A 16,335-nucleotide genomic window follows, 5' to 3' on the forward strand; every position below is an offset into this window, starting at 1 on the left:
TAATTGTGCTGCTCTATAATAATTTTTAAAGTTTGGTAGCTGTAAACCACCTTGTTTGTACCATTTGGATAATTTATCTAGTGCTAGCCTCGGTTTCTCCCCTTTCCCTAAGAATTTCCTTATTATTCTCTTTAGTTCATTGAAGAATTTCTCTGTTAAGCGAATTGGTAACAATTGAAATAGGTATTGTATCCTTGGGAGGATATTCATTTTAATACAATTTACCCTCCCTATCAGTGTTAGTGGTAAAATTTCCAATGTTCTAAGTCATCTTGTAATTTCTTCATTAATAGCTGATAATTTAATTTGTATGGATGGCCTAGATTATTATCTAGTCTAATACCAAGGTATCAGATTGGTTGTGTTTGCCATTTAAATGGTGATTCTTTTTTACATTTTGTGTAATCCGCATTATTCATTGGCATTGCTTCACTTTCATTTGCATTGCTCTTGTACCCTGATGTTTCTCCATATTCCTTCAATTTCTTATTTAATTCTTTTATTGATAATTCTGGTTCTGTTAAGTATACTATGATGTCATCTGCAAATAGACTGATTTTATATTCCTTCTCTTTTATTTTTATCCCTTTTATTTTATTTTCTGTTCTTATCAGTTCTGCCAATGGTTCTATTGCTAATGCGAACAGTGAGGGAGAGAGTGGACATCCCTGCCTAGTTGACCTGCTTAATTTAAATTGGTTCGATACATATCCATTTACTGTTACCTTCGCCACTGATCCCTTATATAATGCTTTAATCCAATTAATATATTTCTCTGGTAGGTTGAACCTCTGTAATACTTTGAATAAATAATTCCATTCTACCCTGTCAAAGGTTTTCTCTGCATCTAAAGCAACAGCCACTGTTGGCATCTTATTTCCTTGTACTGCATGGATTAAGTTAATTAACTTACAGACATTGTCTGTTGTTCGTTTTTTCTTAATAAATCCAGTTTGATCTAGTTTTACTACTTTTGGTACACAGTCGGCCATTCTGTTTGCTAATAGTTTTGCTATTATCTTATAATCTGAGTTAGGTATAGATATTGGTCTATACAATGCTGTTAGTGGATCTTTCCCCATCATTGGTATTACTGTAATTATTGATGTTTTACATGAGTCTGGCAAGTTTTGTGTTTCTTCTATCTGGTTCATTACTTCCAGGAGAGGAGGAATTAGTAACTCTTTAAATGTTTTATAGAATTCTATTGGGAGTCCATCCTCCCCAGGCATTTTATTGTTCGGTAGCTTTTTTAATATATCTTGAATTTCCTCTATTTCGAATGGTTTCATCAATTTGTTTTGCTCCTCTTCTTGCAATTTCGGTCGTTCAGTTTTAGCTAGAAACTCATCTACTTTGTCTTCATTCCCTTCGTTCTCAGTTCGGTATAATTGCTCGTAGAATTCCTTAAAGTTTTCATTGATCTCTGTTGGGTTATATGTAATTTGTTTGTCCTTTTTCCTTGATGCCAATACCGTTCTTTTAGTTTGTTCTGTTTTAAGCTGCCAAGCTAGTATTTTGTGCGTTTTTTTCTCCTAGTTCATAATACTTTTGCTTTATTTTCATTATATTCTTCTCTACCTTATACATTTGTAATGTTTCGTATTTTATTTTTTTTGTCTGCCAATTCTCTTCTTTTTGTTGTATCTTCCCTTGTTACTAGTTCTTTTTCTGTACTTATTATTTCCATTTCCAGCTGTTCTATTTCCCGATTGTAGTCCTTTTTCATCTTAGTTACATAGCTTATTATCTGCCCTCTGATGAAGGCTTTCATTGCATCCCATAATATAAATTTGTCTTTCACTGATTCCGTATTTATTTCAAAGTACATTTTAATTTGATGCTCAATAAATTCTCTAAATTCCTGTCTTTTAAGTAGCATGGAGTTTAATCTCCATCTGTATGTTCTTGGTGGGATGTCCTCCAGTTCTATTGCTAATAACAGGGATGAGTGAGGAATAAATGTATTCCATTGGAAAAAATAACATATAATTTAAAAAATAAAGTCACATTATTTGAACAAATTTGGGAACTGGACATGGAACACAACAGAGAGGGCCGACCGCGGACCTCCACCCCCTAAAATGATAGAATGAGAAGAAGTCGAAATGAACTGACCCAGTGTGTAAAAGTAGATGACACAATTTTCTTGTTTATTTTCAATGTGTGATGGCATTGTTTAATGGGTTTATTGTATATGTTGAATGTTTAATGGGTTTGGAGGGGGCTGGGAAGGAGGGAGTGAAGGGAGAGGGAAAAAGGGGAGAAAATGACACTATGTATATTCAAGAGGGAATTGTTTGTGTGTATTTTGATTAATATGGTTCATAGTGTGAAAAATAAAAAAAATAACAAACAGGAAGGGAAAGCCCAAGATATACAATTCAGTAATCATTGAGGGGGATCAGAAGTGGAAAGGGTAAGCAAATTTAAGTTCTTGGAGAGTCACTATCTCAAAGGAACTTTCCTGGACCCAACACACTAAAGGCATCATGAAGAAAGCATGTCAGCATCTCTACTTCCTCAGGAGTTTGCGGAGGTTTGGTGTGATTCCAGAAACCCTGGCAATTTTCTACAGATGGGTTGTGGAAATAGGGTGGCCATTTCAAACTTACCAAAATGGAGGACATTGCAAGGTCAGCATCAAAAACTCTTGGGGGTGGGAGGGGCATGCGCCGCCGTCAAACTTCCCCCTCACCATGCATGTGCCAGCTGGAACTTCATGCACCACCATCACACTTCCTCCTCATCATGCATGTGCACGAGAAGAAACATGGCTAGGCAGACCACATTTAATGGGTGCCTTTTCTGCCACTTAACTTGTCCTTCATTTGGGGATGTAGGGCTGGTTGGAGGACAGAAGGCTTAAAACCAGAGTCTGGCCACCTTAGGTGGAAAGTACGCTGACCAGCTGCATCACAGTCTGGTAAGGGGACACTAATACTCCTGATGGTAAAGCTCTGCAAAAGGTAGTGGACACAGCCCAGGACATCACAAGCAAAACCCTCGCCACTATCAATAACATCTACAGGGAACACTGTTGTCAGAGAGAAGCAGCAATTATCAAGGATCCACACCATTCGGCACATACTCTGTTCTCGCTGCTACCATCAGGAAAGAGGTATAGGTACAATACACACACCACCAGGTTCAAGAACATCAGACTCCTCAACAATGAACTCAATCAGAGACTCATTTAAGGACTCTTACATGTACATTTATTGATTTTTTTTTTTAAATTCTCACTGTATTGCAGTTGGTGTGTTTACATTCATTATCTGTTTACAGTTCTCTTTTTTAAAATTTTATTTAGGTTTTCCATGCATTTATGTCAAAATACAAAGTGTAATGGTCATATAACCATATAAAATCCATTATACATGATGGTTATATACCCCCCAAAAATGTCCACCAATCCTCTCCCCCCGCAAATAATAACCCCACATAAAACAGAAAAAGAAAAAAAGAAAGGATGAAAGAAAGAAAATAAATTAGTAAGGAAAGAGTTAATGAGGTTCAACGAGGGAAAACCATTTATAAATTTATAACTAAAATATATAAGTATGGGACACAAATTTTCAAGAATGTATCATATCTATTCTGTAAATTATATGTAATATTCTCGAGAGACACACAACTATGTATTTAGGCATGTCATCTTTCCAAACCTAAATATGAATCCAATTTCCATGTCATTGCAATACATTTTCTTGCAACAGCTAATCCAATTTTCAAAAAAAAATTTTGATATAAATTCAATTTCAATTTTGGTCTCATCACTGAAATATTACCTACTAAAAACAACATTGGATCTTGTGGAAATTTAACTCCTGTGACTTGTTTCAAAACAGTTCGTAATTCTATCCAAAATGGTCTCAATTTTTGACTTGACTATGTAGAATGTAAAAATTGCCATTCTCTTGACTTCATCTAAAACATTTATCTGACAGATCTGACTTCAATCTATTTAATTTTTGTGGGGTAAGATATAATTGATGTAACAAGTTATTCTGAACCAGCCTATATTTAACATTTATTGTATTTGTCACACTATATGACATAATTGCAACCAATTTTCCTCTCCAATAATAATACTTAAGTCTGTTTCCCATCTCTGTCTAGATCTATGAATTCTCTGCTTTTGAGTTCCCTTTTGCAATAATATATACATGGATGAAATAAATTTCTTAATAAATGTTACAAATTACGGTTTCTATTTCACTCATTTCATTGTTGGACCCAGTTTATCTCGTAAATATGTTTTTATTTGATAATAGCAAAATATAGTATTATTTTGTATTCCATATTTTTTAAATTGATCAAATGACATTAAATTCCTCCTTCATAAGTTTTCTATGTTTCTAATTCTCAGTTCTTTATTTGTTTACATGTATATGCTATGTACAGTTTTCTTTTTGCACTACCAATAAGTGGTAATTCTGCCTCGCCTACAGAAAAAGAATCTCAAGGTAGTATGTGATATACTCCAACAATAAATCTGAAATCTGATAAATCTTAAATCTACATATCAATCGCTCTTTCATAGAGAATGGGGAGCACTAAGTTCCTTGATGTCCATTTAAAGAACAACCTATCCCAGATCCACAATACTTCCTCATTAGTCAGATAAGTGCAGTAGTGCCTACATTTCCTAAGGAGTTTGAGAAGGGCAAGGCTACCAGCCACCATCCTAACAACATTCTACATGAGCAAAATAGAAAGTGTCCTAGCTGATATGGTAGCTGCAAAGCATCAGACTGGAGGTCAGTATAGAGGGTTGTTAAAATTGCTGGGAAGATCACTGGAGTCTCCCTTCCCTTTATTCCCTCTATATCTATGGGGAGCAGTGCTTAAAGTGAGGTTAGAGAATCACTGAGGACCCTTATCATCCAGCCCTCATCTTTAAGACACTATCTTCAAGGAAGATGTACAGGAGCAAAAAAAAAACCAGAACTGCCAGGCTGGGAAACAGCATCTGTAGAAACTTGCAAATATTTATCTATATTTATTTTGGATCTGTATGCATAGATGTCATTTGTGTATAGGGTATATATGTTGAATCAGATGATAATGAACTTGAACTTGAGTTTAGAATTTTATTCACTGGAGTGTAGGAGAACTATACAAAAATTATGAAGGGAAAGATAAAGTAAATGAAAGCAGGCTTTTTCCATTAAGATTAGAACTTGAAAACATGGGTTAACAGTGAAAGGGGAAATGTTTAAAGGGAATATTGGGTTGGGGAGTTTGTGTTCATGCAGAGAGTGGTGAGAGTGTGGAACGAGCTGCCAGCTGAAGTGGTGAATGTGGGTTCCATTTTGACTGTCAGCATCGATAAGTTGGGCTGAAGGGCCTGTATCATGTTGAATTAATTTATGATTCTGTGACTTTATATATGGATAGGAAATGCTTATAAAGATTTGGACCAAATGAAGGTAAATGTCAACTTGCTCAGCATGGAAAAGTTGGGCTGAGCTATGACTCAGTTGTACTGTAGCCTAATGGATATTCTTAAAAGCATGTACACTTGTAACAATTTAATTTCAATGTCTGTGAAGAACTATTATACCTAGTTATACAAAAGTACAATATCATAGGCTGACTGCTCTCATGCCTGGATACAAGCAGAAATTTCTGGGCAATCTTACAGCAATAGTTCCAGCCCACCATGAGAGCCCCAAATTAAGGCAAGACTGTCATAGAATTTTAATGCAACTCATCTAAATTAAAAAGCTTCATAATCTAATTGGATGTTCCATTTAATTTAAAAGAATGCAATGAGGTTGAAGCCAGCTGGCTGATAAGTGTTTGAATTGAAAGGAAATGAATACAAAAATCAACATCAGTTCATTAAATTCTAATTGAAGCTTTTGGAGCTTTCTTGGCCTTCTCTTCACCTCACAGAAACAATGCATCTCAACCACAAAAGTACAAAAAGCTGTTTTACACAAATGCAATTAAAGCACATCAACATATCTTGACATCACTCTTTTCCATCAGGACACACTCCATTACAGTACTAATTGTTTCAAAGAAACAAACAAGGTGCCTTAAACAGAAGTTAGAACAAGAAACTACTAAAAGTGTTCTCAGAAAAAAAAGCAAATTTTGAAATCAGAATCTTTCAAAATTGTTTTTGAAAAAATATATTTTACGAGTTTTCCCCAAATTACAATTTTTACTATGGGGAGGTAATATCAAAATGTTTTAAACTGTCCTTTGGGCCCAAACTATTGGAGATTTCCGAAAGAGCAAAGGAGAAGGTTGGGATGAAGATATGTTGATTAGGTTGACTGTGGCTCTGAATCAGCCATGATCTTATTGAATCGTGGAGAAGACCCACAAGGCTTTTATAGCCAACACCTGCTTTGATTTCTAGTATTATATTCTTGATCCCCACAGATGGTTAAAGCTTAGATTAGACTTCTGGAGCTTACCAGGAATAACTGTGTTAAGGCTGGCAATAGTGCTGCAGCATTTAGCACTGTTGCCTCATCATTCTCATATCCCAGATTCAGTCCCGACTTCTGGGATTGCCTGTGGGTGCCTGAAGATCTAATTTCCTTCCACATTACTGGTGGGTTAATTGGCTGTTGTAAATTAACCACAGTATGCATGCCAAAAGAATTGTAGGGAAATAGGGATGGGGGAATGGGACTGATGGGATTGCTCTATGGGGAACCAGCATGGATTTGATGGACTGAATAACCTCTTCTCTGTTATAGTAAGCAAGCAAGCACATGTGCAAAGTTGCACTAATTGCTGTTCATATTATGAAAGCTAAGCAGCGAGTACAATCAAACTGTCTGATAATAACCCCCTGTTTAAAATAGCTGAGCCAAGCAAACTAAGGATCAAAAAGTAACGAATTAGAAAATTGCATTGACTGGAAGACTAAAGACGTGCATGCCCACAAAGGAATTTGAACATAACGAGAGCTTTGAATTATACAGCTTTTTGTTATGCATCAAAGCAACTTTCTTTGGACCATTCAAAAAACATTGGCATCCTATTGTCATTTCATATCTTAAATTATTTTTCTACATTAAAAAAATTAGCTATACGGCAGGGTAACAGGTCCTTCCCGTCTATGAGTCCATGTTGCCCAAATACCCCAATTAACCAACATCCCCCGTACATTTTGAAGGGTGGGAGGAAACCCGAGCACCCGGAGGAAACCCACATAAACATGGGGAGAATGTACTAATTCCTTACAGACAGCACTGGATAAGAACCCGCGTTGCTGGAGCTGTAATTGCATGTGCTAACCATACCGCCCACATATTTAAGTTTTTTAGCCTTCATGTTTTTTTTAAGAAACTGCAGATATTTCATTACCAATGCTAAACTTATATCAATCTCAAATCCTCTCCACATATTTGGCTTCATTGATTTAGTCACAGAGAAGCAAATCGTGTCAGCTCTGCCCGTCGAGCATCTACTTATGCTGATCCCTTTTATTCTCCCAACATTTCAAACAATTGAACCCACATTCTATCAGCCACCTGGGAAACTCCTGGTCCTGCTGAGACCTGTGACTCTGAAACTCAGGTGAAGTAAGTAGTGGCATAGTCCACCACATGTTACCCCCCCCCCCCCCACCCACCACCAGAATCGGAGTGAGGAGTTGATGCCCAAATCCTGTTATCATGAGATGCATTGGTCGGTGGGCACCCCCTGCACTGAGGACATGCCGTCTGAACCAGCTGATCTAGGTCCACGTGTGGCGGCTTAAGGCGACCTACCAAAACCTTTTCTTGCCTGCAGTCAATGTCTATAACAAATGTGGAGCCATCAATCCGTAGCACCTTGAAAGAATCTTCATATGGCCATTGTAACAGCATCTTGTATGCATCCTTGAGTTCAGTCAGAATGTATGAAGTCGTAGACCCTTGCCGGGTGGTCAGGATAGGTGCCAGTGTACCCACCTTCTCCCTCAAGTATGTGAGTACTGAAGTAGGAGATTCCTGCTGCCTAGGTACTGCCGGAATGAAATCTTCTGGGACCATTGGTGGGGGGGGGGGGGGTGGGGGGGAGCTCTGTTCACTAATATGGATTCCTAAAGGTACTCAAGGCAGTTTATCTATCCATTCTGGTCCTCTAAGACATGCCATGAGAGCCGTTTTCATATGATAGTGAAAATGCTCCAGTCAGCCATTGGACTGGGGATGATAGGCCGTCAACCAATGCAGCTGTGTGCCCAGCATCTGTGCGATTGTGGACCATGACCCGGATGTAAACTGAGCTCCTCTGTCAGAGGCAGCTGAGGGAGAGGTGTCTGAGAACAGGACAACATCTGGCCATCTCGTGAACCTGTCTACAACCATAAAGAGGTGAGTAGCACACCTGGATGGGGGTAACTGGCCAATGACATCCACATGGATGTGATCAAACCTGTGCCATGTGGGTGCAAAAACCTGTCGTGGGGCTTTGGTGTGGCACTGAACTTTCGAGGTCTGGCGCTGGATGCATGTACTTGCCTGCGCAGGCTGAGCCACATGAATTTGTCCACCATGAGCCTTGTTCTCATCCTAATCGACTGGTGAGCCAGACTTTGTATGGCATCAAAAACCCAACGTCGTCACGCAGCAGGTACAATGGACCTCAGTTGGCTGGTGGATACGTCGTAAAGTAGGGAGGCAATTTCAGTCCCAAGATGGTACCGCGATACATAACCATCTCCTCATCTTCCTACTGAGCTGCTGCCAAAGCTGTGTCATCTATTCCATGTGCAGGTGAATGGATGGAGAATGTAGTGTGTGGTAGCAGCACACCGCTATCCAGAGTGGGCGTAGTTTGTGCCCTTTGCCGAGGCACTGCTTTATGCCCAAATGAAAATCCTCCAAGCTGTTTAGTGTGCACAACTCATCAGCACGGGCTTCTCAATGACGGGGATTGCTAAAGTCATCTGCAAGCAGCAAACAGACATCTTCTGGCATTTACTCAAGAAAAAGCTACTCGAGATGCAGACTGGGTCTGTGTCCATCCATGACTGCCAGAATCTCGTTCATTAGTTTGGAAGGAGTGTGGTTGCCGAGGCCATCCCTATGGAGAAGTCGTGCTACCCTGTTGCATCAGCAAAGGCTAAAAGTACCTATGAGCAGGTCTTTGATGGCTTCACACCTGTTGTTGGCTGGAGGCTAGTGTAAGAAATCAACAGTACACCACATAGTGTCTTAGTCCAGCAATGCAATTACATAGTAGTATTTTGTTGTGTCAGCAGTAATCTGCCGCAGATGGAACTGGGCCTCGGCCTGATTGAACCAGACCTGTGGCCGAGAGATCCAAAATACTGGAATAGTAATAGTATTCTGTGCATCCATAGTGAGGTCCAAAATGTTATTTGGACTGTTGGGGTCACCAATGTAGCGTGTCACTACTGTAGAGATTGATGAAGCAACAAAGAACACAAGAGACGCTAGGAGGTGACCAGTTTAATGCCCTGATATCCGGAAATGACTCAGCTCCCAGAAGCTTTAACGTCATTAGTCCCCGGGGAACTCCCAAGCCCGCCAAGCCTGGGACTCTGAAACTCCGGTGAGTTAAGTAGTGGTGTGGTCAGCCACACCATAATGCTTTCCTTTGCCCCTGTGCTCCAGTTTTAAATTAGTAATGAAAAAATTCACATGCAATTGAAGTGCACATTTCAGAGTTTATTCAAGGTTATTTGTATACATTTTGGTTTGACCATGTAGAAATTACAATACTTTTTTATGCATAGTCCCCTCATTTCAGGGCACCATAATATTTAGGACATTTGGCTTCACAGGCTTTTGAGTACTCAGTTATGTTTAATTGCTTCATTGATGCAGATATAAGCATGCTAACCTTGCTTTGAAGCTTTTGATCACTGTTGGAGTCCATAGTTGTCATTTTTCAATATGAGGACAAGATTTGTGCCAATGAAAGGTAAAGAAGCCTTTATGAGGGTGAAAAAACAAGAATAAAGCAGAAAGAGCCATCACCCAAACTTTAGGATGACCAATATCAACAATTTGGAACATCACTAAGAAGAGTGTACTGGACAGCTCAGTAATCGTACTAGTATTCCAAGAACTGCTAATGGCAGAAAGGTTCTCATCATAATGAAGAAGAATCCCCAAATGTGTGTCCAATAGATCAGAAACGCTTTTCAAGAGACAGTTGTGAATATGTCAATGACTACTGTGACCAATTATGCTGTATTTGATTATTGTACATTGATATGTTTTAAAGGAGATAAATTGTGGCATTTTTTTTAAAGTGAAGGTCACATACAAACACTTCAAAACAGATCTCATTTAAAAAGTCAGAGCTCTGCTCAAACCACACAGTCCAGGCTCCAGGTGCCTTTGCAGAAACTTTGAAGAGTGCCTATAGAGACTTCACAAGTAGGTGTTAATTGGACATGCTGTGGAGGAATGGATTATTGTTTTGGAAAGCAACAGATGAATGGACTCAAGATTAGGTCCAGTGCCGCAGTTTGTCTGAATGCAGTTTTCTGTTCTCAGTTTTGCAGGCAGAGAGAGTTAAAAAGGCTTTTCTCTGTGAGAAAGAAAAAGAGTTCAGTTCTACAGTTCAGCAGCAGCAGCTGGGACTGGAACAGGACAAGCTGGCAAGCTTGTGGAAACCCCATTTTGAAGACGAGTTGTGAGTTCTTAGCCCTGGTCAAAGCCCTTGTGGTCCATACAAGAGAGGACTGGCAGTATAATGTTTCATTTGAAATAAGGGAAACAAAAAGAACTCTATGGTGACATGAAAGAAAGAGGTTATCATCTGGAAAACCCTGATGGGGCAAGTTTCTTCAGCAAGACACTGAAGTGGCTGATTGAAAGGGATCAGTGTGGGTGTCCAACAAGCAACAAATCTCTCTGAAAACCAGCAAGAACCTTCCTGGGTGGTAACCATTTACCTTTCAAGCACCAAAGCCTGCTAAAATTCATAAATGTTAAATTCTGTGCACAGTATAAGAATTGCCTGCATCCAGTGAACTTGGAGGAGTGAGAAGTGAGATTGGACTGTCAATTAAAGAACTTGTTTTGAACTTCTACACATAGTACACACAAATGCAGTTAGAATTAGAAGGGGGTTAAGTTAGGTCAATTTAATAGTAATAAGTTAAAGTTTGATCCTGTTTTCATGTTTAAAGATATTTCAAAGCAACCTTTGTTTAAGTAGCCATTTGTCTTGGTGAATATCTATTGCTGCTGGGTTTTGGGATCCTCTGGGCTCACAACACTACTGCCTGTAGAAGACCTCATGAACAGAAATACTGAGGCTAAACTGCAAGATGCAAACCACTAGTAAACCACAGAAAGGATGGCCAGATTGCAGTTTGCCAAGATGTATTTAAAAGAGCCTGCAGAATTCTGGTAAAAGGTTTTGTGGACAGATGAGACCAAGATTAACCTGTATCAGGGAGAGGAGGTGTAAATAAAGTACCCAAGATCCAAGATATACCACCTTTGCTGTGGTTTGCATCTTGCAGTGCAGCCTAAGGATTTTGATAATCCTTAGGTTTGGACAATGTCTCGTACTGTTTTATTCTTGTTTTTCAGTTTTGGTTGATCATCTGGACCAGTCTACCTTGCTTGACTCTCTCAAATGCCTTACTAAACTTCAAACAGATAATGCCTATTCTCTGCCTTCATCAATCTTCTGAGACACTTCGTTTTCAAATACTGAGGCAGAATTTCTCCTGCACAAAGCAATGCTAACAATCCGTGATCACCCCCACCTTTCCAATCGTATACAAATTCCATCCCTCGGGATTTTCTCTAAACAACTTTCCAGTCACTGACCTAATGTTTTCCAGCCTTTGGTTATCCTTGGTACCCTTCTTAAAAATTGTTTGATACCTCACTAGTGGGTAATTAAGATGCAGAAATCCATCAGCATATCAGTTATCTCCTCCTTTGCTTCCCATAGTAACCTGGGGTAGATCTCATTCAGCCCTTGGGACTTATCAACCCTCAGTCATCCTGTAAGATCTTTTCCTTTTTCAATATTTTTATTGTTTTATAAGTAAATTGTACATTTGGTAATAATAATTATAATAAAGTAGATAGACTATTACATATAGCTATAAATAACCATTGAAAAAGACAAGAAACACACATGTAAAAATTATGCTCATAATCTAACCCCTCCCTTGTGAAGTTATTGGTTGAACATATGAGCTCCACTACTGTAAAAAGGAAAACAACCAAACCACAAAACTGGACCTAAATAATCTTATAAATTATGAAAATAATTAAGAAAAGGACCCCATAAACTTGCAAATTTAAAGTTAATTTCAGTAATATGTTATTTTTTTCCCATTAAATGCCATCACATCAGAGAGCCACTGAATATGAGTAGGAGGGACAGCATATTTCCATCTCATTAGTTATAAAGACAGCAAAAACAACAACATAGGATTGTTGCCCAGACAAGTTCAAGACAGTTGGGTTACTTGTTCCAAACAGGGCTAGAAAAGGATGAGGAATCAAATTAAAATTAAGAACTAAAGACAAGGTACGAAAAATACTTTCCTCACAGATAGAAAGAGAACATGACCAAAACATAACAAGTGCATCTTCTTCAGTATTACATCTGTCACATTTTGAAGAAATATTCGAATAAAATTTAGCCAATTGAACTTTGGAGAAGTAAGCCTGATGTACTACTTTAAATTGTAATAATGTGTCAGGCAGATAAAGAAGATGAATTTACCAATTTCAATGGAGAATCCAATGTAGCATCAGAAAATAATTGTTGAAAATCTTGCTCCCATAATTTCTTAGTCTTGTCCAGGGACAAGACAACAATAATGACTTGTAAAGAACGTATATAAACTTTTTATGATTTGGTTTAAAATTATAAATCTCATTTTCTTTTTCAATATTTTTATTAACATTGAAATTTTACATTCAGTGTGCATATGTTAAAATTCAAAAAGATACATTACATTTAAATCATATAATTTCATCCAATGTATTCCTCATTTTAATCATATTATATTCTCTATCATATTCAATTCCAGATCTTGATGGAGTCCCAATACTAAGGAATTCAAGAAGTTCTTAATCTGTAAATATCTAAAAGAAAATATTTAGTTTAAACTTGGAAGATCATTGTTCAAAAGAAGCCAAATTTTGGTCAGTATAAAGATATTGAAAAAATTGGATACCTAACTCTGACCATTCATGAAAACCAACATCTTGTACTGAAGGTAAAAAAAAAATAGCTAAAAGGGCATCCTGTAAGATCTAACACTTCCTTAATACTAATGCTCAAGATGATCGATGCACTCTGTAAATTCACGATTGTGGTGGCTCACTGGAGGCTTAATTGAACCATTTCAGGAGGTTCCGAATAACATCATGCTGCAGGTGACTTTTACTGATCTTCAACTCGACTATGTCTGATCATTTTCTTGTTCTTTATCTCGCACTACCACAAAATTGCTACATTGGTCACCCCGATGGGCCCAATCGGGATTTGGACCCAACATCGACAATGCAGCGGTTTAGTTCAAACTGTCTGTCTTTTGGACCATTCAACCTGAAGTTTGGTTCAGGCAGGCTGAGGCCCAGTTCCACAAACACAAGATAGAAGTGCATGCCATTAAGTACTATCATGTGGTAAAAGCCCTCGAACAAGAAATCTTAGATTTCCTTTGGGACCCATCAGCTCTTGGCAAGTATGAAGCCCTAAAAGCCCTCCTCCGGATTTATGGTCTCTCACGGTGTGAACAAGCAGCACAGCTCCTCCACAGCGATGGCCTGGGGGGCCTTGCCCCTTCAGAGTTATGAATGACATGTTGGCACTAGCAGGTGGCCATATGTTTTGCTTTCTCTTCGAGCAATTGCTGTTTAAAGCATATGCCAGAAGACATTTGCTCATGTTGGCTGACAAGGACTTTGATGACACTCAAGCAGTGGCCATCGGTGCAGACATTCTGTGGCACATGAAACAGCAAGGCCCACAGAAATTAGTGCTGTGTCATACCCAAGGCCCACGAGTTACAGCAACGAGGGCACATGTTCCCCCGACAAGCAAGACTCCGTGACAACCACTTGATGTTTTTAACCATCAACGCTGGGGTTCTGGAGTTCATCACTGTCGACCCCCTTGCACTTTTCCGGGAAAATTCCATGGCCAGTCGTCGCTAATGGCTGCAGCAACTGGCCATGCTAACAGCTACTTTACGTCTGGGATGAACTCTCCCAGCACAAATTTCTAGTTGACATAGATGCAGAGGTGAGTGTCCTTCCTTTGGGCTTTGACACGCGTACCAGGAGTATGGGTCCAGCACTCACTGTGGTGAATAACAGTTCAATTCGTACGTACAGAGACAGTAAGTTCACATGGAAGTTCATTCTTGCTGCTGTGTCCCAGCCGTTGCTGGATGCTGACCTGATGGTGGACTTAAAAGGGTGCTGATTGGTGAACACCACAACATTCCAGATTTTTCACCTCGGAAAAGCCAAACTACCTGCCCCGCACCTAGATGCCATGGAGTACTCGAACAACAAATTTGCCAAACTTCTTGCAGTTTCCAGACATTGTCACTCCCCAGTTCTCCACTACCACAGCCAAACCTGGCATTGCACACCACATCCTCACCCAAGGACCTCCTCTACATGCACCAGCCCAACGCCTGAAAAGTTGCAGCTTGCAAGAGTTCCACAAAATGGAAGAACTTCAAATCATATGCAGGTCTGATAGACCGTGGACTTCCCCACTACATATGGTGCCCAAAGCCATGGGAGGCTGGAGACCTTGTGGGGATTACAGGTGTCTCAATGATGCTACCACTGCCCAATATACAGGACTTTACAGCTAATCTTCATGGGGCCAGGATATTTTTTTTAAATTAACGGTTCGTGGGTACCACCTGTAAACCCAGAAGATGGGCCAAAGACCACCATCATAACACATTAGATTTATTTGAATTTTTAAGAAAGCTTTTTGTGCTCAAAAATGCTGCATAAACATTCCTGTGACTAATGAAGACAGTGGGGTGTGGCATGACTTCTTTTACATATACTTGGACGTCATACTTTTCGCCAACCACTCCCACAAAGAGCAGCTGCAGCATCTGCATTTACTTTGTCGCCGCCTACACGAGTTCAGGCGAACTGTGAACCTTGCCAAGTGCAAATTCAGGAAGTCCTCTATTAAGTTCTTGGGACATCAGATCAGCAGCCAGTGTGTCGTTCCATTGACTAGCAAGGTGGAAGCCATCCTCAAATTCCTGAGGCCCAATATGATCAAAGGACTGCAGGAATTTGTGGGGATGTTCAATTTTCTATCACCACTTTCTACCCTCTGCAGCTCATGTTATGAAACCCCTCTTTGACCTCATATCCAGCAATGCCAAAGAGCTTGAGTGGACAAAGGAGACAACGGTAGAATTTCAGCACACCAAAGAAGCCCTAGCGAAGGCAACATTGTTTGTCCATCCATAAATGGATGCACCAACCACCTTGGCAAGAGATGTGTCCAATGTGGCAGTAGGCGGGGTGTTAGAACAGTACAGCAATGGGCAATGGAATACTCTAGCATTTTTTTAGTAGGCACCTCTGCCCTCTGAAAACGAAATACAGCATTCAATAGGGAACTGCTGGTACTGTACCGAGCAGCCAGACACTTCTGCTATTTTTTGTAAGGCAGGAATTTTGCAGTTTTTACTGACCACAAAGTAAAATTCACCTTGGCGAAGGTATCAGACCCCTGGTCAACCCACCAGCAATGTCACCAATCTTACATATCGGAGTTTTCAACAATGATTAAACATAGCTGATGCCCTGTCCTGTTCCTTTGTAAAAACAGTACGTGCCCTCTCTCCGGGTATAGACTACATGGTGCTTGCCAAATCTCAGCACCAGGATGACAAATTCCTGGCTTACAGAACTGCTATCATGAGCCAGCAACTCAAGGATGTAGTCTTTGGGCCACAATTCCATATTAATTAATACTAATATTAATAATTTTACATATTAATCCATAATATTAATTCCAGGTCAGCCTCGTCCTATCATCCCTGCTGTGTGTGGAGACATTGTATTTGATGCCATTCATGAACTGTCCCATCCCTCCATTCGAGTGACAGTCCGCCTGATAGCCGACAAGTTTGTATGGCAAGAACTCAAAAAACAGGTCATGTATGGAACAAAGATGTGCACAGACTGCCAATCTGCAAAAGTGCAAAGGCACTTGAAGGCACCATTTCAGCCATCAGAGTGCAGATTCAACCATATGCATGTTGACAGTCGGCCTGCTTCTGGCATCATGAGGGTCTAGGTACTTGTTAACAGTCATCAACAGATTCAATAGGTGACCTGAGGTGGTTCCTATGACAGACTCATT

This window comes from Narcine bancroftii, chromosome 4, assembly GCF_036971445.1.
Source record: "Narcine bancroftii isolate sNarBan1 chromosome 4, sNarBan1.hap1, whole genome shotgun sequence".
In the NCBI taxonomy this organism is placed as follows: Eukaryota; Metazoa; Chordata; class Chondrichthyes; order Torpediniformes; family Narcinidae; genus Narcine; species Narcine bancroftii.